The sequence below is a fragment of the Dromaius novaehollandiae genome, chromosome 1, assembly GCF_036370855.1.
Source record: "Dromaius novaehollandiae isolate bDroNov1 chromosome 1, bDroNov1.hap1, whole genome shotgun sequence".
Lineage (NCBI taxonomy): Eukaryota > Metazoa > Chordata > Aves > Casuariiformes > Dromaiidae > Dromaius > Dromaius novaehollandiae.
Window position 1 is genome coordinate 17,583,254 of NC_088098.1, and position 24,555 is coordinate 17,607,808.

Here is a 24,555-nt window from a genome sequence, read left to right on the forward strand (position 1 = left end):
AATAAAAAACAAATAAAGCATGTAAATATTTAGAAAAAAAATCAGAATGCCCACTCCTCTCTAAAATCCAACACTTACAAAAAAAATAGTACAACCACCGCTAACTCCTGCAAAATAATTTGAGAAACTGGTCCAACATGGAAATAGGCACTGTTTATTAATGTAACATTCCTTGCAGAGTTCAGGTGTTAATCAAACAATGGAATAGTTTTAGCTTCACTGACTTTTCCCAGCAACTGAGGGCTAAGATCTTACTCTTGTATTTTAACTACAGCAGGGCAATGCATTTCTTTGTATGAAGTACTGCAGGGCCACACAGACATTTCTTGAAGTTGTGTTCTGAAAGCTGTAATTCCCCTAGATTGTATAGTATTGTGAAGTGATAAAGTCCAGCACCTCTGTGTTATATTAACATTTTGCCACAGTTTTTTAACTTTGATTCACCTTTCTATGAAGTGGAACCTGCTCTAGCACACACCAAAAACTGACATTTGGGAAATAATGCCTTGTTTATTTGCTATAGCTAAATATAATATTCTGTTCTTTATTTAATAATCCTAAGCATCACACAAGCTCAATTTCACCATTAAATTCTCTTGGAGATTTCCTCTTGAGTGTGATCCAATAATTCCATGCAACACTTGTTGTTGTTGTTGCTCTCCTGTATAACACATTCTATTTCTGTCTTTCCTTTTAATTCATGCTGCAAAGAGGTATTTCCCCACTATTATGCAGCAGACAATGAGTCCACAACAACAGGAAAGAACCAGGTATTCTGTCCCACAAGGAATGACCTGAAGGCACAAAATGCTAATGTGAAGATCGTGAAAATGCAGATCGATGAAAAAGACCAGGAAACAAGTCCTGCCCTGTAACTGTGAGGAAGGTCACCTGAGAAGGAGAGAGGATTGCTGACTGAAGGGTCTGTCATTTTGGGAAGGTTCACACTAAGGATTGTTAGCTGAGCAAACAAGAGCACTTTAGGCAGCAGAGGGAGAAGATGGAGCAGATGGATAGGAATACCGCTCAGCAGCTCTTGGTATTTTCACACCATACATTTGTACTTGGTCCTTCACCTTTCACTAAACGAGAAGATGTGGCTGCTTTCTGCTCGTATCAAACCTGGTAGGCGGAACCAATGGTTTCCACAAAGGATGTCACAGCACGTACCCTTTGGGGTTCCTCCTGCAGGGTGTAAGCCAGCACAGAAGCCTCTGTAAAGGGCATACACTGCTCCTCTGAGATGAACTTTGCTCAGTGACTTGAATAGCTCAGTTAAAAAAAAAAAAGAGAGAGAGAGGAAGACTGGTGTCTTCCCATGTGCTGTTACCTTTGTGTGAACCTTAGTTTTGTGTATTCCTCTAGTCTGCAAATATGTGTTAGGCTACGTGACTTCACAGCGGGGACTGCTAAAAAATCCTTCTGAAAAATCTCTATCTCAGAAACAGTTCAGAGGGGTGCTAGTTCAAGCGTTTTTGTTAATGATACAGTCAAATGTGTATCAGTTGTGATATCAGATTTTCAGAAACCACTTCTAGTAATAGTAAAGCGAAGTAGCAAGTTCTTCAAGTTGCATAGGCTACAACTGTAAAAGAAGCCCCGAAATTTATTCTTAGATTATCTGTTCTCCTTAACCTTAAGACAGAATCAATCAATTCCCTTTAATCCCTATAAATGCTTTTCTTTTTAAATTGTTACTTCAACTTTTCAAGTCTTGAGTTCACAAAGGAATAGGAATTAGTTCTGCAGACATAACAAATTAGTCATATTGATCCTGCCAAAGGCCCTAAATTATTAATAATCAGCCTCTCCCTGCAGAGCCAGCTTTAAACTCATAAATAGCCTTTATGAAACCTCCGGTAATACCATATGAGCAATGTACAAAATCTTTTTTTTTTCTTCCTAATGTCCATTACACAATTTAGTCTTCTTCACTGTTTTACATTGCTTAGGATACAATTGGAGGAAAATATAAAAATAGATTTTACCAGTTTTGCTTTCATGTTTTGGGAAGTGACTGGCATTCTCAAATGCACTAAAGTTCCACCAAAGGGAAGAAGATTAAAAAAAAAAAAAGAGAGAGAGAGAAAGTCAATATTCTTTAATGGTGTTCCAGCTGTCTTAGTTCTCAGAGCCTTGTTTGCAGACAGCCATGTCAGCACTCCAAGTGAAATAAACTTTATTGGCCTGAAGTGCCAATAGTGAATGAGTATATTGCAATTGCTGATATGCATACTTTGGTGCCAGGGACTGCTAGACAGAATGAATATTGTTGTTATAAATTACTCCTCAGAGTAGAGAAAAAAAAGTAAACACTTCTGCTTCATTCTCTGACAAGTGGCTGTGCTGAGGTTTATGCCTTTTAGATTTCCATTTTGAATGAGCTGTGTTTTATTGTATAAATGTAAAAAAAATGCTGGAGCATTACTTAGAGAAGGTCTTTCAACATTGTGCTGTTTCTCCCACATGAGCGCAATCACTGCGTGTTCCCTCCCCTATCATCAACCCTATACCCTTGGGGAGAACACAGGAAGGATGAAAAGAAGTTATTCCTATAATGCGAGTCAGAGTCTACCACCTTAATTCACGGTAAGTAATCCTTTTCCTCTGGAAATGTCTCATCAGTTTAAAGAGGGTACTCCAAAAGGGCAAAACTTTGATATCTTTGTATCGGGCAACAATCTACATAGTCGATGAGCACACCACAAAAGTACGGCTGTGAAGCATGCTGATGGTTTGATTATGGTGTAGCATAAAACCATCAAAGCCTAGAATAGCCTCACTGACCTCAGCACTTACCCATGGGGTAAGGTGCTCTTAGGAGATAAAGACTAGTCTGAGCAAGTTGGTACCTTCTTTAGTAGACTCTGGACCTTAATTTATAATTTATATGTATATTATACATGTCATAAAGCATAACAGGAGACCCCCTAACTCATGAATATGAAGTAAAATTTTGCTACTTTCCATTTCATGCCTTTATAAAGCACATTTCCTATTTTCATTAAGATCTTTACAGTAGCATTTTACTCATTCACTAAATTGCTTTTATATAGAGGAAGCATATGTTTGTGTGTTAGCAGAACAAGATAAGTGTACTTAATGGGTCACAGTTGTATTTCAGTTACCCTCATGATCACCAGGATTTTAGCAGGGCATTTACAATTTTTTTTTCATTCCTCCCATTCTAAAAGCTAATAGTAGTTGGTGATAACATAATTATTCAAATAGGAAATACTCAAATATTAATAGAAAAAAAATGAAAATGCAAGATCTTTATCATAAGATCACATACAAAAAGGAAAACAACAGACAAACAAACAATCCACTTTCAAAGAAAATTAAGGCTGGAAAGTTATGAAATCCCCTGATGAAGCTTATCTAGCAACTTTAATTTCGGATCTTACAAATGCACATTCTTGTTTACATAACATACTATTGTGCCACAGATATATCATTGGAACATTTCACAGACATTTACTGTCTGTGGGATTTATGAGATTTAGAAATTTCTGGTTCTATTCCAGAATCTGTATGGAAGCATACCGATTAGAAACACTCCTGATGAGTAAATTTTTCACTCCATTTTCCCCATCTTTTATTGCTTGTCACAGTGCCTTACTTGCCTTGCCTTCTTGTTCCATGCTTCCTTCTTATTCCAATCTCAAGGTCAGGCACAATATCTTAACATCAAGACCCTTTCTATTCTCTTTGTCCAGACAGTCTCAATGTTTTCACAGAGAGATTTATCTTCAAATTTATTTTACTCTTTCTATTGTCATCTAGTTATCTAGTCAGTGGCTATGTATTCACTGACATTTCTAGCTATGTGTGTGCATTCTTCCTTTTTCCTTTGTGTATATCTTCACTAATGCAAGCTACATAAGTTCCCTGGACCTTTGTCCAGATTCCCCCGGTCTCCCCCATTATTGCAATGGGATTTCAGTAGGCATGTCTGCAGCCAGGTGTACAGAATCACTGAGTTAGCTAAGACCATAAAAACCCTGAAACTGAAAGTAAGCATGGCCATGGTGTGGACACACTTTGAGGCAATCTTAATCCAGAAGCAGTTTAGCTGTGATTTCATGATATCATACTGACAAAAACAAATCCTACAAACAAACTTCTATATGTGATTTGGTACGTACAAGTGCTTTACTGCATCACCTTGTCCAAGAAGTCATGGCTTTCTGCTGATTTTCACGCTCCTACTTTGCTTTTCAGTCCCAAATGCTCCCCTTAAAAATATTGAGTCCATTTCTTGCAGTGTTTTCTTCCAGTCAAAGCCCTTCCAAGATCCTTGTTCCGATATGCTCTTTTTCTTCCCTCTGTGTAGCTCTTAACTTCTTTGCATTCAACCGAGGTAGCTTATCTGTATGCAGGCTATTCAGTAAGAACACAGGAAAAACAATACCCGAGGTTCCTACTAAGTCCTGTACAAAGGTGTCAGTTTCCAAACTCAACACAAAAAAGCCATTCCACTAAGTAAAATCATGATAAAAAGGCTGATAGTTTAGGATGTTCACTCCTTCTATAAAAAGGAAAATAATTTATGTATTTTCTCATTCCCTCAGTATGATTTAAAGGAAATATTTTACAGGTGGCCATGTTAAGTGTTTTTAAAAACCCATAACATTGCTTTCTCTTTTGCAGTCCTCATGTTCCGTTCTCATTCCTCATGTTCCATCCTTCTCAAAAATTTTTTTTCTATTTCTCTTTTTTTTTCACTTATTTATCTTATTCAGAAATCTGTCTCTTTTCATAAGAAAGTAAATTCTTTTTCCTCTCTTTTCTGTCCACAGTTGCTCTCCTAGAACATGGAATTATCTTTCGTTCTCAGGTGCACTTTTCTATATTTCTTCTTTCTCTCACTAAAATGTCCTTCTCTGTTAAAACTCATGTACACCTTTGTCAGAGCACAGCCCTCAACCAGCTGTACTGAAGGATCAAAGCCAATGTCCTATGGCCTAGTTGCCTCCCTTCTGCAGCTCAGCCTTGAGAAAAGAGATTTGTCCTGACCAGTTGCAAACTTTTTGTTTAGGAGGCTTCCGTGACATAGAGGATCTTCACCATTTAACAGTTTTCACTTGTTAACTTTGTCACCAATCATATATGTTTTCAGTCCAAGATCAAGTTAAAGTGACAATACAGCAGAAAGACAACCCCAATATTCAAAATGGATTTACATCCTGAAACCAGTTCATACAAACATAGTGTAAGAGTCACAAGAATAAAAAAGAATTCATCAGTTGTAGATAGATTATCCTCCCTATCACATTGTTATAAACCAAGACAATGCTACCTTGGTAACTCCCAGTGTATTTCTAAGTGAAGCTTTAAAATAAGAGCTAGATCTCCACTGAAATTGAGAATCAGACCCCTGTTATTTATTAACAATGGTACAAACCAGCTATATGACTGTACTAATTCTATTCTACTTGTTGCTATTGAAAATGTAACACAACAGCACAGCTCTCTTAAGATTGTCCATAAAGATCCTCCAAAGCTTGGTGCTTCACTCTGGATTTCTGCTTTGTTTATTCTTTTGTTTCTTGTGCTATTTACAGACACTAATGTATGCAAAGACTTTAAAATGACATAAAATTGATAACTTCTGAACTCAGACATGGAAATGTCAGCACAGTTTGGGTTTAGTTCAAACATAAAAGATCTTTGAAGTTTACATGTGCATAGATTTTGTTCACAACTTTTGGCCCAGCCCTAGACTGCAATGATAAAAATAGCTTGGCAGCATCATGTAAACCCAAGCCATCTATGCACGAGTTAAGTAAGTTTTCTGCCTTTGCTGATAAGTATTTTTGGGCCATTGCCACTCTGTATGGTTAAACTGGTATAGTCTTGCCAATAAGATATTTTAAACAGTGGAACCAGCATCTGCATCATTTAAAAAGTACATCTGCTCCTTGAGTCACACAACCTATGCTTGTTTTTTGTGGCAGCTGAAGTATAAAATTCAAAGCCTACATTTTCTTTCTGAAGTACTGTCTGGAAGCTTGAGGGAAGAGTCAGAACTGTAAACAACAAATTGTATCCAGCCTCCCATGATTAATATACAAACACAATGTTCTCTTATTATTTAACTCTGGCATTAACAAATTAATAGGCAAATTAAAACATATATTTTTCAGTTCAAACTGTTCCATCAAACAGCCTTAGGTCTGCAAGAGAGAAGCAGAGAATGTTGCAGGTGATATGGGTGCTCTACTGATGACCTTTTCTTTATATTTAAAGATTATAATTGTTCTGTGATAATGTCCAAAGGCCTTACCCAGGATTAAAAACTATCATGGTAGGAGTTGTAAACACAAACATCGTGATACAGTTTCCAGTCCCCATAAACTTAAATTTCTTCTAAATCCATAATTTATATCCATTGAGTTGCTTGCTTTTGTATATGAAAGCATACAAGAGTCTGCTAGCTACCATTTGGGGGTGGGAGGGATTTTGTGTTTCATAAGTGAAAATTAGCTATTTGATTGCCTTGAAGGCTATGTAGGTCTTCCAATTTATACCAGCAGAATTGACAGGAACTCTGCCCAATTTACCTCTACATCACATTCCTGTGAATACTCCATTCACCATACATTATGGGCTTTAAAGAACATAAAGCGCTAGAAAATAATTAAAGTTGCAAATCTTTCTCCAGAAAAGTGGACTGACTTTTCATTTGCAAGCTGACCTGTGGCAAAAAATACAAGGCACACTTTTAAAATGGACATTTCAATTACAACTGCACAATAGCACTAAAGGGACAGTATCAAGGTAAGTCTACATCTTGACCTACTTTTCTTTTTATTCCTTTAGGCAGGATTCTTTTTATATGTTTTAAAATAAATGTAATGCTTGGGAAAGGAATTAGGATGAGGACAATGGAAACAGAGCTCCTAGATACATTACCAACTTAGCCAGAGAAGTGGACGGGTTCTGTGTGTTCCCAGCAGAAGAGCTCATCTGTGACACACAGGGCACATTTCTGAGGGTGAGAGCTGGAGCTCCATCTTCATGTACTTTCTGTCCTTGGTCCTTCCACTGAGGCATCTGAAATAAGGTACAAAATTAATGATAGATTTTGCCATTTTGGTAGCTGCCAAACAGATATTGGACTGAACACCTTCATTCATGTTCTGCATCCCACATACCAACAGAACAATAGACGTTTCATACATTACTGCCTTCAATTACCCATCTATTTCAATCATCTATGTCATATTAATATTTACTTGTCTATGTTTCTTTTTTTAACTTTCTTAGGAGAAAAGAGCCAGACATTCACTTGCTTAAAATGAGTTCAATTCTCTGGTGGGATCCAACTTCAATTCCAGATCATGCACATTTATAGATATGAAATGAGGATGCTAAATCCACTGAAAGAGAGCCAGTTCTTATCTCTTACTTACAGATCTTATTCACTTTCAGAAAATAAATGTATACAGATGTTGTATAATACTATCAGCAAAATACAGAGGTGTGACATACAGGGAAGACAGGTGTCGTGGGCGGTGGGCTGGGCTTTGAGAAAGCATGCTGTGTTGTTTCTCTGTAAATTGCTAAATTCAAAGCACTTGCTTATAGACTCTATCTGCACAGCCCTCCCTGTTATAGCAACAGTTCACATGCAAACACTTAGACATGTTGAAGTCAGTGGAAATATACAAAAGCTAAACATTTCTTTACTTTTCTGCTTCAGGGCCTCCCAGAGAGGAAAAAAAAGTATCTCATTTTTTCAGGGTAAAGAAGCAGTCATTGCCTGGTCTACTGAATGTATCACTGTGTGGAATGCATATGTTCCCCTCCTCCACATTCTGCCCTCTGTGCTGTATTTAGCATGCTATATTCCTTTACTGTCTCAGGCATAAGCAGATATCATGTTAACAGCATCATCTTCATGTCCAGAAAGAAGAAGAAAAAAAAAAAAAGATTGAAGATGTGTATCATCTACATACTAATACACTGCTCTGGTAGCACTGATTTGCTCTGCATTATCTGATGAGTAGTTGACAACTTGCAACCTCTGTCACAGCTTGTACTCAAAAGGTAAAATCTCTGAGAGTCTGCTTTTTACTTCCTGACAAATACAGAATAAACTGGTATTTCTGTTCCTTGTACTCCTCTAACCTACACTTAGCTGAAATGTCAAGATGCGAAGACATAACTATGCTCAGTGTATGAACAAATCACTTTTGTTCATTCACTTCTCCCTTTATGTTATAAACTTGTAGCTTGTTTACCATGTAGAGATAGTATTTAATCATTGCTTAAGGCCTTGCCCCGAGCAGTCCTCTCAACGTGTAGCTGCTTCATTCTTAGTTTTGCAGCGTCTGCTAGACCTTTTATTTTCCCAGTGCTGGGGCCCAGGACAGGTGTAAGAATGGACATGGACATGGTATCTCACTAGTTGAAATGCCACATTGTAGCAGGATGCATTTAACAACTGGGCTTCTTGTCTTGAAGTAAGAAGCATTTTCTGCCCTTTAAGAATGTAAGAGAGGCCATACAGGATCCATCCAACCCAGTATTCTGTGTCCAAAAAAAGACAAAAGTTTGCTTTGGCAGACAATTGTAAAAACAAGAGACATTTATGGCACCTTTTATTCTGTCAGTCACTAACTGGGGACTTTCTAAATCAGTCGTAGTTCCTATGTATTTACTAACCCTTGACATCTTTCCCTTGTGAGGGACAAAAACTTGGGTACTGCTCCAAGTGGCTGATTTAATTTGGTTTTGGTTATTGGTTGATTGGGTGATTTGACTGATGTCATTATGGAACAGAATTCAGAGGTTAGGAGAATGATATAAAGCTCAAGACATAATCATACAGAAAAAAAAGATGAAAGGAGATTCTCATTTTTTGTTGCTGCTGTAGCAAGGAGGATGGCTTACTGTAGTTATTATGAACATGAATTATAATAAAGACATTTTAAAACCTGTGAAAAATATCTCCACTGCATGCTGTAACAGGCATAACAAACCTGCCCAATTCTGGCTTCATATTGCTGTGGGAGAGGTGTTAATGACCTATTGGAATTAAAGATGATTACAGGTCTCATTAAACAAATGGGTGGAGTAAGAAGTCAACTACCTTGAGTAGTAAAAACAGCTGTACAGGCAGGAGCCAAAACCCACTGCCACCTGACATGACCATGCTGTCTAAAGAAAAGCATGAAACTGAAAAATGGGTGGAGAATGTTCCTGTTATATAAATGATTACGCAGGCAGCAGGGAGCCTGTGTTGCTGAGTCTAGTGGGTCCCCTGAAGAGGAACACACACAAGACAGCTGCTTCTTGAGCCAGGTCAGAGAAGCCTGAGGCTTCATCAGAACAATTGTCCAAATGCAAATTAGTCCCACTACTACTCATATATATGAGATAAGTATGTTCTCTCAAAAAATTCACTAAGAAAAAAAAAGCACAATATGATTTCTCACTCTAAAGGAAATCACTTTTCAAAGTCTCAGATTTCAGCTGCTAGTTGATGAAATAGTGAACAATACCTGTAGTGTGGATTCTTGACCGGCATTTTTTCTTCATCTTCTTACATTTAACCTTTACAGCATTCATTTATCCTCCTACATTTATTCTTCAGAAATATTTCAGTTACTCCATCTGTAAAATGGGAACTATAGATAGTTTCTTTGGAAAGCACTAAAGGATGAAAAGGGCTTTACAAATATAAGGTATTAGTTATGCCTCTTTTAACCTGCCTGCTTTCATAATGAGAAGTGTCTGTCAGGAAAAAGAAATGTTCAAATACCATTCTTAATTAATCAAAAAAAAAAAAATCAAGCAATGACAGTAATGAAATACATAAGGCTTGTTGAAATAGATAAAGAAGGATAATAAAGAAAGGATAATAAAAAATTTCTTTGTAACAAGAACATAAATATACACACTTAGTCTGGAATGGAATTTTAATGATTATTTCAGTGATTGTGTACTAACAGAATAGGAAGGGGATTCTGCATTTTACGTACTGTTCCCAAATTCATTAGATAAAGTTGCTAAAGTTTTGGAACTCAGAAACATCTGTTGGAATCTGTGCAGCTGCTAGCTCTGTGGGGACTCTGGACGCTATTGTATCGTCCAGAGCATATTAGTGCATATTTACCAGTAGTGGTTTGTTAGTAAGTGCATGTACATACTCAGTAATACTGCCATGTGCATATGTCTAATAATATAGAACACGTTTAAGTATATACAAAATGCTTTTATAATATTACAACTTCAGTACGCTTTGATATCAGGAATTCATTAGTTCTAATGACAGTCCTGTGAGGTTCATAGGAATTCTTTATCAGTACTCCTATTTTACAGAGATGGGAAACTGAGATAGAGGTAAGGTGGTTGCCTAAAGCGAGTGTGAATCAGTGGCAAAGCCAGCACTGACGGTCTCTCTGCGTGTTTCCAGTTAACTAGGCCATGCAGCCCCTCTGGGAAGCTTTAATTCATAAGTAGCATGCACTGTGCTTTGTGACACTTTCACATCAAAGGCTCCCTGAATGACACCTGGCCCACAGCTGGTGATTTGTTTCTTCTATGCACTTCACACCCCAACAGGATAAAACAAAGATAAAGCTGCCCCATAGAGACAGGTAGGAAGGCTCTACCACCATGCAGCAGGTTTAGTCACTGCTTTACGGATTCTGTAACATGATTACAGGAGCAGCTTATAGGGTTTTGTTGCTGACTCCATCCTAATGACTAAGTCTGCCTTTTTAGAGACTACGCTCAGAGCTTGCCCTTCAGCCAGAACCCTAGAAAGAGTTCAGACAGAATTATTCCTTGGTGCCTCCTGAGAAAGCTTTAGAAGATGAACAGCTTAATATACCCTGAGAGGGTATATATAATATCCATCACAGTATTTGTAGACACCCGGCCTTGTCCTCTGCAACCACTTTTACCGCATTAGGTTGCCCAAATGAGTTTGTTTCAGTGTTTCATATAGGATGCTGAGCATCCTCACAGGGACAGTCTTACAATCAAGTAACAAGACAGGACTTCTACGGTCACTGCCAGACTAGTAGTGACAGGTAGTTCTGTGAGTACTGGCAGTAATGAAACTTGTTTTTTTATGAATCTGTGATTTGTTGTTGACTACCAGCTTTGACAGCCTCAAGTAGGACACTTATGAAGACTTTACTGTGCAAAGTATTAATGTATTGCACCTCACCCTTTCCCTCAACCACAGCTGTTTGTGGGCAGTACTGATAAGTTTGTTCACCCCTATACATTTATCTTCATAGCACTTGGAAGAAATTAATTGTCCTTCAGACCTTTACTCATCAAACTCTACCACCAATTCTATCTTCCTTTTAGGAAGGGACAGACACACACACTGAACATGATTACACAAACTTTATTTCCTTAGGCAACAAGGCAAAAATACCAAAAAAGACCTTATTGTTTTCTCTAATCTGACTAGAGAAGGGGGCATTGCTTGCTGAGGCTCTCAAAGAGAACTTCTTTCTGTTATTCTGAGAGAGTGAAAGAAAGGTGGAAGGGTCAAGTTAATGAAAAAGGCTGTGTACTTCCCTTTGGAGAAGTGCCACTGAATGGTCAATGAAGACTTCTATGGAAGCAGAAAGTTCAGCTCATACATGACTAGATTTGATTATGCAGTTTCAAGCAAACATATGCAAAAGCAGTGAATCAAATCTACCAAGTCAAAATAAATTAGAGTACATGCTGTCCATTGATAATAAACAATTGCATACATGAATAAGTTTTTCCTGCAATAATCTCTCTTATGGGAACTGCTTTCATTCATTGTATGCATGTAAGAGCTGTGAGAATTCTATTAAAATGCAATGACCTGCTATGCAAATACCATCCTTAATAATCCCTTGAAGAGAGCTTTGTTTGCCAGTTGTTGTTTCACGTGGCTCTTTGAGATGTATCAAACTTTTGCATAGATAGGAACTATTTTAAACTCTTTTCCTGTTGTTCAATATAGTAACTGAGTAATTTACCTGCGGTGATACTTGGGAGAAAGCGAAACACAGGCCGTCACTTGCGAGAGATGTATTTGTCAGAGCAGCATTCTGTTTAGAACCTTAATGGGATTTACGAATAATCAGTAACGCTGTGGTTCTGCCTTTCTAATGATGTCAAAAAATATTTATCACTTTTGACCATTATTCAGAAAGCCAGAATTACTTGGCCTTATTGCAAATGATGGCTTTCTAAAATTTACACATGACAAAAGTAAAGACACGAGTGTGGTAATACCAATGGGATGCCAGTGCCTGTAGACATGATAAAAATTATCCCTTATCCTGTGGAAAGCAAATTTACTAATCATATGTGCTTTAGTGTGATGCAGCTTGAGAAGAAATATGTCTGTAGCAGCTAATATTCAGCCACATTTGCAGTATCTCTGAACTAACAGCTATTCAGGGTTTCTGACTATATAAGATATAAGAGATCCTCAGATAATTTGGCATAACTCTAGAGAAAAGCAGACAAACAAGGTCAGAGAAGATTGTTAACTCAATTTTTCCAGAGGAAAAAGAAGTGGCACTCCATGATCTTTTGATTATATCATCGTTTTTTTTAAGAGCGTCTCATATTTTTCCACTTTTACCATTTGATTTTAAAAGGTCATTGCTAATGTATTTATTTAAGGTTGAGGATGAGAGTTTTTGTTTTGTTCTTTTTCTGACTGTTAAGAGAGATTAGAAAGGTTTCCTTAAACTCTTCTTCAGATCATCCTTTGCAGTTCTACTTTAAAATAAGATCTGAAGTAGCCTTCCTGCTGTCTGTCATCCTAGACAACTATATCTCTTTGCCTTGTCAGAATCATTTGTTTAGAGGGTCACCTGCCCATTCCTTAGTTAAACTTAGTAACACAAATTCTGACTTTTAGAAGCATATGCATTGCCTGAGATGCTCAAAGCTTACTAGGACTGCAGAATGGGCATATGTCAATGTAGGGGACCCCGTGCCTTCCATAGTCTAAATGCTGCCTTGATTTCTGGGGGCATACCATGCAACACAGAAATTCTGTGGTTTTACTGAACTGAATTAAAAGAAAAGGGAAAGTTCCAATCAAAAAAACTTATATCAGAGCAGGATCTTGTGAGTTATTTATTTTGATGTCTATTGAAAAAGAGAACATACTCTTTGGTAGTATGTTCAGTCTACAGCATGCCAGGCTGTAGGCTGTCCACAAATGGGCATAGCACATCCTGGTTGATCTAAGTCCTAGTATAATTAATGAAATGGAAAGCATTTCAAAACAACCATGATTGTTTGTCTTACCTTTCCTATATTCATAGCTGGACACATAAGCCCTATGAAGGAAGACTTTGGAGCATCAGTGCAGCTGCAGGCATCTGTGTTAGCCATGCCATCATGGCTTGTTAAAAGCCTTGAAATTAGCCGTTTAAAGAAGTTTCAGCCAGTAAAACATTAGAAATGGTTAGGAATTGTAGAATAAGCGCTTTTTTTTCCCCGCTTAAAAAAAAAGAAGTGAAATAATTAGGAGTACAGACATTTAAATCACCACAGCCAAGCTCCAGAGTTAATTCCTAAACCAAAGTTCCCCAGAGCTTTCCCTGTAGTCTGTTTGCAGACTCAGGAAGACATCAGTGCTCTGACTAAATTTGGTTTATTTGTTTAGGATTTCATTTTTAATCACAAAGTCATAGACTTCATATTTTTATTCACTAGGACTATTTTTTAAATCATCACTTATATTCCCAACAAAATGCCTGCAAAAAGAGTAGGTGATGAAACATTTTTTGTAGACTTGAAATCAAGAACATATTTGTCTGTCAGCAAGAATAGAAGAAGAGATGGTAGCTGAGAGTAAAAGCAGATGAATGGAACATTTTCATTTCTAATTTGGGGGATACAGTATTTACTTGTTATACACAGTCTGGCCAGGAACATTGAACAGATTGTCTTACAAATTTATAAGACTGGCTTGTAAAGTTTACCATATTCTTATTTACCAAATAAGTGATACATTTTTCAGACAAATGGTAGTATCCACTGTTACCCTCTGGCTAGGAGGATAAGTTTTTTCCCATTATGTTGCTATAAACTTCTGAAGATATGCTTGGTATGTTGTTCCCATATCCTCTACTTCATTTATGATGATGAATACAAGCATAAAGTAAATATTTTCTTTTTATTCATGACTATTTTCAGTTAATTGTATTGCAAGTTGAACAGCAATCAGAAGTATAAACACACAGGAAAACAAACCCACAATTAGTCTTAAAAAAACATTGTTTTAAGTTTTTACTCATCTGTTAAAATAATCCACTGTGAAATTAAAAAGCTTGCCTTCTTGGGCTATTGGTGTTCCAACTAAATATGTCATTATAGATGGCTCATTGCTCACTGAACTCTCCAGAACCAGGTGAACAGACAATCTTTTCACTTGTAGACTATATGGTCTACTCACTAAAATAACATGTTCACTTTTAAAAACAAGATTCATATTTGCTAGAAAAGAAAATGTTAAGTCAGTTTCAAACTGTCCAACATGGTTTCATAATATAAATAACTATGCTGGCCTAAATTTGCAGAAATGACTGAAGGCAAACAGCTCAGTGTGTTCAAGGAGGGCATCAACAAAGCAAGGCACCTATCCATCTGTAATCACTCTGGAAGTTGAGACTGATCTGGAAGTAGACAAAATTCTATTTTATCAGTGCTTTTTGAAGGTCTGAAATAGTAAATTATAGGTTAAATGTGTGCATGCATGTATGTAAGGTGAGACCCAGATAGAATTGTATGCATTTTTTTGTTTTACAAAAACAGTGGAAAAATGTTGGCTCTGCAAAGTTGTATTGTATTATACCTAAAAGTAAGGATTTATTGCTTACTTCTTTTCTGCTGTGTTTACATTCAAACTCCAGGGCTGATGTCTCAGTGTCATTCCTCTGAGATGTCTGGTGCTAGGTAAAAAGAATTGTACACAACAGTGCCCTATTAGAGCTCTCAGAACACAATAATTTAGGAAAGAGGGTTTTTTATATCTGAAGCATAATAACGTGTTCTTAAAAAGTCAGAGAAAGAAAATAGATCTGAGGCTTAGAATGGGAAAGGTCCCCTGGGTTCTGATCAAATTAAGACTGAAATAAATAAACCTGGGTTTTTCATGTGAATCCAAAATCAGAACGTGCATGATGCAGGCTTGGCAGCTTTAAGAGTCCAACACCTAGTTTACAAAACCTGAAAATCCTTCTCTCCTCTGCCTCTTGCTTTTGCCCTTTATATTTGGCAAAATGGCTCAAAAGCAAAGGGTCCAACATATAAGGATGAAACCACTCTCTGAGGAGTGTCTCCTGAGTTCAGGAACAGTAGGCAGGAGTGAAGGCAAAAAGGGCCATATTCTATGGAGCTTCTGAGATGAAGAGCAGATCTGCAACACTGTGAACACACAAGGAAAATCCCATAACTTATAGGGTGCTGAAGTCTGTCAGTAGCCTCTTAAATACCTTGAAAAGAGCCTTAGAATTAACTCTCTTCTCTCTCCTTAATGAATATTTAGCTCTTTGTTTCCTTTTCTTTATTAAAAAAAAATCTTTCGTTTCTTATTGCTACTTCAAGGCAGAGCAATATATAGGTAAATTTCTAAATTTCTTAGGTCTATGTCTGTGCAAAAAAAAAAAAAAAGAGAGAAAAAGAAAAAAATAAATACAAATCTGATCTAACCTTGAAAGATGTTCTCAGAGGTAACAAGGATGACAGCAGGTATACCTGTGATCATTAGCATTTGAAGAGAAACACTTTGAAAAGAATCAGCATGACTCCAAGAAAATTCAGGTAACAAATTATCTAGGAGATGCAAAACAGAGGGCAACTCCTCTATTTCAGATTACTTTCAAGTTTCCCTTTCAGATATATTTTAGAGCTTGCAGGCTAGTATGGGAGATCTTAAGACTGTCCCTTTTTATACATCAAATACATGACAGATGTGATGTCTTTCAGTATTATATTTTACCATGTTCATGTGGATGAGGGAAAAAGATGTGGATATCCATATGTATATGTAACCTTGTTTTAGTGTGGAAGACTATTATAAGTGAAAGCTTTACAAATGAGTGTTTCTCGATATCAGCAAAGTTGACAGGAAATGGTTCATAACTGAGTTTTCAGGAACAATGAAAACAACAAAAAAAGCAAGTTAAAAAATGAATGAGAAAATATCGTACTGATTCACATTTTCTTTTTTAGAGTTGCTTCTTTCATCAAAACAGTGGTATTTCGGATACTGATGTTTCAGAAAGTATATTGGCAATGAATAGCACTGAGTGAAACCACAGTGCCCAGCAGACACTTGAACTGTAGTGTGAAAACTGGCAGGTATTTGACAACCTTTGCTTGTCTGCAAATGGTTAGAGGCAGTCAGTCTGATCTGACTGAAAAACAGAGCCATATAAGCCATGAGCATCAACACAGATAATGAAGTCTTTAAACTGGCCTTTGAATTCTCTGGGGATAGCTGCATTCTTTGGGGTTAGTGATAACAACTGTATAGTATTTACTCAAAGAACACATGCCAGCAAGATCAGAGGATTCTTCTAATTGACTTCAAATAGAATAATCTGAGCGAGTGCTTTCTGTAAACACTGCAGCAGTATGTTTTAACTCTACACTAATAGTATATCACTAACCTCACATGAGGTCTTTAGAGGGGCCAAGCTGATTCATTGTTTGCCAAAAATGACAGAGATCAGTGCAATCTGGTGGTGCTGCCAATGTGGCACCACCCTGTTCTTTTGTTTTATCATTAGCTCAGAGAGAAATATGTGGGTTTTGTTTGTTTTGTACTTGAATGTTATGTAGTGCAAAAGGCCAGGCTTACAGCAAAAGAGTTATTGTTACTGGCTCCAAATATTAGAGACAGTTAGATTTATTAAGGCAAAACTACTCAAAATGCCTGAATTTTCAGCCAAGACTTATTTCTATGACCACTTACACATACCTGCAGTGCGCTTGATTTTACCATAGTTCTGCATGGCCAGCAATATGAAGAGTGAGCTATTTTCACTGCAGAAGTTTGTTGTTGTGAATTTTTACCTTAATGTGCCCCCTGCCCCCTCCCAGAAAAATGCAGATGTGTAAATTTTATAATACCAAGTATCCCTAATAAATAAGCCCTAAGAAGAGAGTGGAAGCATTCCAGAGATGAAGGTAAGACTGAGCATGGGATAGGACCTTTTGCTAGGCTCTCTTGAATTCAGTTCTGGTCTCAACTTAGTCAGGATCATGAATGATACAAGGAGAGCCAAATAATCTTTCTGTTTCTACTTCTTAATTTTTTACATGGCAGTAAGACAACACGCATCAATAGCAGGAATATACAATATAAACACTGTATCCAGCTCTTTTGTTACAGAGTAGTTCAACTTAAAAACATGCATACCATGACATCTAGGACTGAAACTGAAAACCTCTTAAACCAAACTAGCAAAAATCCCGTTGTTCTGAAAACAGGCCAGTTTGTAACTGGACTCAGTTAACGTGAGCTATAACATTGGTTATATGCTGCCTAATGGTATTTAGTAAGGAGAGGGTTCAGCAGAAATACAAAGTTCTTTGCTAGAGTCCAGTCAATGCAAAAGAAACATAGGCACATGTATGATAGATTTTTAGATTTTAAAATGATTAACTGTTCCTTAAGATTTAGTTGTCACATCAGTTTTAGCAGTGTAATGACTGAAACCTTGAAAGACTCATGGATTTATTTCATTTTACAATCAGTACAGAAAAACATATGCTTATTTGAACTCTGGGTGAAGAATACAAATCTTTTTGTGACAGCAGCGTTCAGCACAATGCTAAAACATTTTTCATGGTGACTTCCTGCCCTCTGAAGGTTTTCCAATTTTCAGCTATAAAATCCCTTCTCTACCGCCCAAAAATACATCTTTGAAATTGGCCCTTTGGCCAATTTGGAAGAGACTATCTGTTTTGTTAAAGCAGTCATTCTGGAGCTGAGCTCATTGTACAGTGTATACAAAGAGGTGAATTTTAGCCTAGTGAAGCTGATTTCTGTAGGCTTTTCTATAGTCTAAGATAGGTTCTTCCAGAAGCAATTCCTAAGCTCCTGCTTTAAAAAACTTTGTGGAGAAACCTCATACTCTCTATGGACTATAAAATAAACCTATGGAGATTAGTTTCATGAAGCTCATGTTTGCTTTTATAAATGCCCCACTGAATTTTCCTCTCTTTTAGCTGTTTATCTTTTTCAGCTATTTATTATCTCAGTGTCTTTTTGTGCCTTAGGTGTACTAGAGCTGTTAGGGAGTCATTCAAGAGGGGCAATTCCCCCTTGAGCGGCAAGTCAGCACAGAGAGAAGTCCCTGCCTTCCTAGCAGTAGAGGAGTTGAAGATGCACTGCTTGTGTTTTCCACTCTCTTCAGCAGCTGACACTGGATGTCACTGGAGAAATTTTGAACGTGTCCCTTGCAAGTCAGTGTGGAAGCACCTGTGTACAAAATGTTTTTTCTACAGTCTGTGGAGAAAGACACCTCTGTTCAAAATTTTCTCCCAAATCAGTAGAATAATATCTTCCTGTTAAAAAGATTTTTTTAGATTTTCCTGACAAAAAGAATGAAAAAACCTGCAGCAGTGTTACTAGTTGACAATGTTTACAGTATCCTCTTTGCTGCTTGCAATAGCAAGTCACTGGAAAATACTGCATACACTTCCTTTCTTTTCTTTTCTTTTCTAGGCAAAGACATCACCTTTTACATATTTTTCAAACAACACAAATGTATTAAAACATATCTCTTCATCATCATGACAACTTCAAATTTTAAATGGCAGAAGTTACCTTCAAATAGGAAACACAAACTGTGACAAGCAATGTCTATTGTCAGCTAATATTGATAGTGTTCTTAATTAATTCCCTGTGTTTAATTATTGCAGCACTTATGCGTCAGGACAATTCTATCTGGAGGGGGGAAAAAAAAGGTTGAAAAAACAACAGCATCACGGACTGAGGCTCCTGCAGAAGAGGAATTTCTTACAGCTAAGTGGGACCTGACAGAGACACGATGTCTGTCCAGAAGTCTCACTTCCATGACTGAGTTCCCAGAATTTTCTTTTTGTCTCCAGGCAATAGGTATCTAAACTATCTTTTGAGGGGGCCAAGTCAGAGGCCATGTTGGCTCTCTCTTCAAATAATATGACTGGATGTGACTCACAATGCTCTCAGAGGGCACCTTCCACAGCACAATACCCATCTCAGGTGCCTTACTACACTGGAAGATTTAATATACAGTTGACAGCTGAATATACTTTCAGGCATACCTGGTCAGGCTGTCCAATGACTTGCAGACATTTCTCAAATGATCTCTCAGAAGAAAAAAGGTGGGTAGATTTGAAAGTATAACATGTACCCAACTATTTCTGAGATTTCTTTGATGATTAGTGAAGATATAACTGGAAGTTTCAGAGAAGGAAGTGTTCTGGAGTTGATAGCCATTAAAGAAAATCTTCTTTGCTTAATACATTTCTTGTTGCCGTTCTTCCCATAAATCCCAGGCAATAGTGAAGCAAAAGAATGAATCATGAACCTTTAACAGAGCCCCAAGAAGGCTTACATTTCTTAACTATCAATTCAGGAGAGGGAAAATCTATGTGCAGAAATGCCTCTCTGTTTGTGGCTATGGTTTGAATCCTCTGGTTATGAAGGATTTTAAAAGATTTAAAAAAAGAAAGTAATAGGTACTACAATGGTTAGGCATCTTACAATGAGCTAAGTATGATATAAAATACTTAATTCTTTACTTTAATTGCTGTGCTCTTCTAAATCTTTAACTTCTTCCTCAGTGAGTATATTTGAATATAGCCAAATGAACTCTGCAATACCGAACTCTCCCCTTATTTAACACATAGAAATATACATATATATAACATTTTACTGTGAATTTGCTTCCTGAGAAAGTTAATTCTTGTATACTCAAGGAATTTATGCAAGATAAATACCCTCAGTAAATAATTATGACTATAAGTCACCCAAGGACTCAGCAAAGGATTAATCATCATTTGTACTGAGAATGACTTGAATGGGCCATTTCCATCTTACCTCTGTTATTGGTGTTATTTTAGAAAATCAGCTGTGATCTCTGTTCTGATAATGTGGCTACCATATCAGAAGCTACCTACAAAACCAGAAGAAATGGATATAATTTCTTCTGTTTCATTCTGGCAAAAAAAAAAAAAAAAAAAAAAAAAAAAAAAAAAAAAGGTAGTCTACATGTATATTTTTTGTCATGGTACATTCCTTTGAAGCAAAGCTTTTCTTCTAAGTAGCTGTTTTATTGTCTATCTAATCAGGATGTCCAGAAGCCTTGAAATGCACATTCTTTAACTAATCACCAGAGTTGTAAATCAGTAATCAGATTAGGAGCTTCTTACAAAAAGCAAGGGATTTGGTCTCCCTGACTGACAGCAATCATGTAGTTCATAATTAGGATTAGTCCTTTCAGCAGACTGAAGATTACAACAATATGTACACTATGACATTTTTTTCTCCTTAGGTATCTCTTCCGACTCTTCATTCCAGCTTTGGTGGTGGTATATAACTTATGTGCCTGCTCCCCAGATCACCGGACAAACCAAAGAGACCGTGATGTTTGCTTTTTAAATTGATAGAATTTGGCATTTTGAAAGAAGCTCCCAGCACAATGGCCTCCCCTGCTGAAACATGTCAGTAGCCATCTCTCCTCATTATCCAATGGCCTTTTTGATGAATAGCAGCAGCAGTCTTTCCTCGTTAGAGCTAGTTAGCTGAATGCTGATCACCATTGTTTTAGCATAATTATCTTCAGGGTTAGGTGCAGGCCAGGCTGTTCCCCATTAATGCTACAATACTGGAGTTGATTTTTGTTCACAACTGTTAGCACTAAGGCATGAAAACAGATTATGAATGATGAAAAAAAATATGCATCACTTAGTCACGCGGAATATACAAGAACTTATTTTTTTTATTCCTTCCTTTTTTAGAAGGTATCACTTCAAAAATTCTTTGAAGTGTGTAAACGTATAGTCACATCAAATCAAATACTATTTATCTGTTGAACAGGAAGGAATGAATATATTTTCAGGAATGCATGTATCTCCCTGACTTGATTAAACTAAACATAATCTCCTTATGTCACTGCGTGTCCGAGACGGGGTAGAGAAAAGGAGAGGGTTGGTACAGCTCATTGATTAAGAAACGTGAAGTGATTGCATTGATTAAATCTATAACAATGGAAAGGTTTCAATAGTTGGAGGGGGGAGGGAAGGAATCCTTGCAGTAATCTCTTGTTAACATGTTACATGTCCGCTTATTGTAAGACCTCAGTCCACCACCTCTGACTGCATGGCTGTTATGTAAGATGTTATTTGTATTACGAAACTGAGATTTGATTGCAATTCATTCACACGGCTAGAAGCCTTACAGGGGCTATGCAAATCTTCTGAGAAAGCACCTGTTTGTGGTACTCCAGTATCCTGTTGCATTTCCCGTGTAAGCCTATTACCTCAGCTGCAGGAGGGACAGGTCCCAAAGCGCTGGACCCCTCCGGGAAGGGGGAGAAGGGGAGGAGGAGGGTGTGCCTGAGGGGCTGCCTCATTCTGTTGCTTGTTCTGGTCACGTGTGATAGGTAGCAAGGCTTGGACGAAGGGTTTTTGTTTGTTTGTTTAGAACTAAAAACTGAGATTTTCTTTTCTAAGCCATTGATTTGAAACTACATCACATGGCATCACTCTCTGCTGTCATAACACATAACTGCAGTTTCCTGTACATGAGCAAGCGGAAGCAACTTGGCAGGACATTCTCTGATAGAAGCTCATTGCTTTCGGTTTCCATTTGCCCTCACGCTCCTGTCAGGGCCAAGAGATTTAAAATGAACAAACGAGAAGATCATCTTCTTTCACTCCTGCTGCTCCTACTCACTGCCTGGCTAGCCTAAGGTTTTGGGATGACCAAGTCCATGAGAATTATGTTGTTCTGTACAGTTGTTATTTTGTTTGTTTCAGTAAACACAAAGCATAATCAGATGTAATCAGGCTGTAAGTAGCATTGTGGAAAAAAATTCCTGTTCTCACGGAAGTGAGTTGGAGAAGGAATTCAACGCAGTGCCTCCCTGAGCAGAGCAATCTTTGTAAAGAGCAAGTGGCCCCACTGCAGAGAGGGTGCCGGAGTGAGCTGAGGTGTTCATGTGGCGCTGCCAGCTGAAGGTACTGACCAAACTTTTGGAAACACAGTACAGGGAAAGAAATTTGTTCCAGCAATTTTCAGGACAGCTAACCTCCACCCAGTTTATACTTTTTTTTTTGACTACATGATTTAAATAAATATTTTTAGTTTCAGTAGGAAGTTATGCATTATTCAAATGACAGTTCTGAGGCAATTTATTCAGATGCAAAAAGCACTTTAAATTGATTTTGAAACTATTGACAGCAGAGATGAAAAAAGGTGGGTGGGAGCACAAAGTGGCTTATAAAATATTTACACAAATAATTGTATATTTCATATCTTGATAGACTTATATTTTTTTGATCACCAAACTACTAACGAACATTAGTTATTCTTGACACTGACTTTAATTAAGCATGTCTTCAGTTCATAAACATGGTGAGTAAGAAGTTGCTCATTGAGAAGATTTTTCTAATCATCATTTAAAAAAACAAAACAAAACCAGTACCTTAAGCAGAAAAAGAAAGAAAAGAAATTAATATGGAGACTGTCATTCTGAACTCACTGATGTGTTATAAAGTAAGAGTGTTCAAAGTGGAATTGTAATCTAGGGAGGGTATTATGTACCTTGCACTACTGATAAGTTAAGTTGTAGTATCATTGTCACTGAAGAATAGCTTTTGTGATTTTGTTCTGTCATACCGCATGCATTTTTTTCCCAGTCATTTATATTAGGAACAGCTTTTGTGTGCCACATAACTCAACCTGGCTCTAATCTGCAACTGATTTACTGTTTTTGCCTTCAGGGCCATCATCTGTGTATTTAGTGGACCTGGTGGACACACCAGCTTTGACATATTGTACTGGAAGTTTTTCTATAAAATCAAGCTTGCCAAACCCCAAGTCATCAGTCAAACAAAGTCTCATTGACCGAGTAAAAACCAAGTGAATTTCTTGAGGTCTCACCCACTGTTAAACATCCGATTATAAGCTTCTTTTATTTAATAAAAACCTGAAGGATGGCCTCAAGCTCAGAAAGCATTTGTACACATGCCTACCTTTAAGCATGCGTGAAGTCTCGTTGATTTGAATATGACTACTTCCTGCGGCAATGGGAAGTCTGGGAAAAGTATGTGTAAGGTCAAACATCCTCTTTTTTGTCTTGATCTCCTTCTTATGTGATCCATATACAGTACTGTATTCTCCTCAGATCTTGAGATCATACAGAGTCACTGCTCCTACCACTGAAAAATATGCTTAACTACAAGCAGATTCTGGGCTCTGTTGATTGTCCCAGTTCACTTTCTGGATGCACGGAAGCTTTGCTGGAGTTACTCCTGTCATGCACTGGTGTATGATGCCTGGCTGAGTACCCTGAAACTCCCACCAGCAATCTCCGGCTCCATGTGCAACAGTCCTGGCTCGTGCTCGAGATCCAGCCTTTTACTCAGCTGTGGGTTAGGAGCTCTTGGGAAGCTTGAGTTGTTGATATCACAAAACTGTGTGTCAGAGACTGAAAACTGAGCATTCAGGAAGAGGTGACACTGGACAGAAGAATAATGTAGAGTATATGTTAAAGCAAAATAACTATTGGAAAGGACATACAACAAAAATGGTCACTAGTGTTCTTACACTTCTTATCCCCTACTCTACTTTTCATGGAATAAAATTCGCGCAGGAATACAAATAGGAAATTGAGGGAGAAAATAAACAAAGATCCAATTATCTTGAGGTTTTGTGTTATTGCTGTCACTATGGTGTCACAATACCTTCCATGTAAAATAGGTTTGTTTGGTAATCGCAGATTTCCTAGTGTGCTTCATAACAATGAAAAGGAAATTTGAAAAGAACTTGCATCAAGTTGGGAAGGCTAGAGAGAATCTGGTTTTATTTAGAAATAAAGGAAAGTAACAATCATATCTATAAAAGATTACAATTCAATGCTGCAAGAGTTATGCATTTTTTTTCTCTGATATCTTTGCTTATGGTATGTGGGAGCTGAATTGGACTTATGATGTCATAAAGGTCATTTTATAGTCATTCTTTGAGTGTATTATTAAGACCTTTTATATCTGGTAAAATAATTAAATGTCAAGTAACCACACATTTAAAAATATTTTTCTGGTATATATATTATTTCTAAAGTTTTCTAGTATAATGATTTTCTATAATATTTTCTACAGATTGGTTTTTTTAATAAAATTCCTGTTAGCTTCAATGTGGCCCTAATTTCACTCCCAAGGCTGTTCTTTCTGACAGCTTGCCCATCTAAGTAGGCAGTTGCAGTTGTATGCTTTGCCTTTAAGAAGAAAAGGAAGCTGAGATGAAGTTTATACTGTGTAACATTTGGTTGTGTGCCTTTAAATAAAATGCCACTGGACCAT

The 24,555-nt window shown here is 37.3% G+C and overlaps 1 long non-coding RNA gene across 3 annotated transcripts; it reads left to right on the forward strand.

Annotated features, from left to right (window-relative positions):
• The first annotated feature begins 2,196 nt into the window (after positions 1 to 2,196).
• LOC135327465 (uncharacterized) lies at positions 2,197 to 24,536 on the forward strand. Of its 3 annotated transcripts, XR_010387630.1 has the most exons (5): positions 2,210 to 2,589; positions 6,668 to 6,783; positions 18,910 to 19,353; positions 20,526 to 20,694; positions 22,978 to 24,536. It is a non-coding gene; the product is annotated as an uncharacterized LOC135327465 (long non-coding RNA). The 3 variants fall into 3 exon arrangements; XR_010387629.1 differs by having other exon boundaries at positions 2,197 to 2,589; positions 6,668 to 8,055; positions 20,526 to 24,536; XR_010387626.1 differs by having other exon boundaries at positions 2,214 to 2,589; positions 20,526 to 24,536.
• Positions 24,537 to 24,555: the final 19 nt, after the last annotated feature.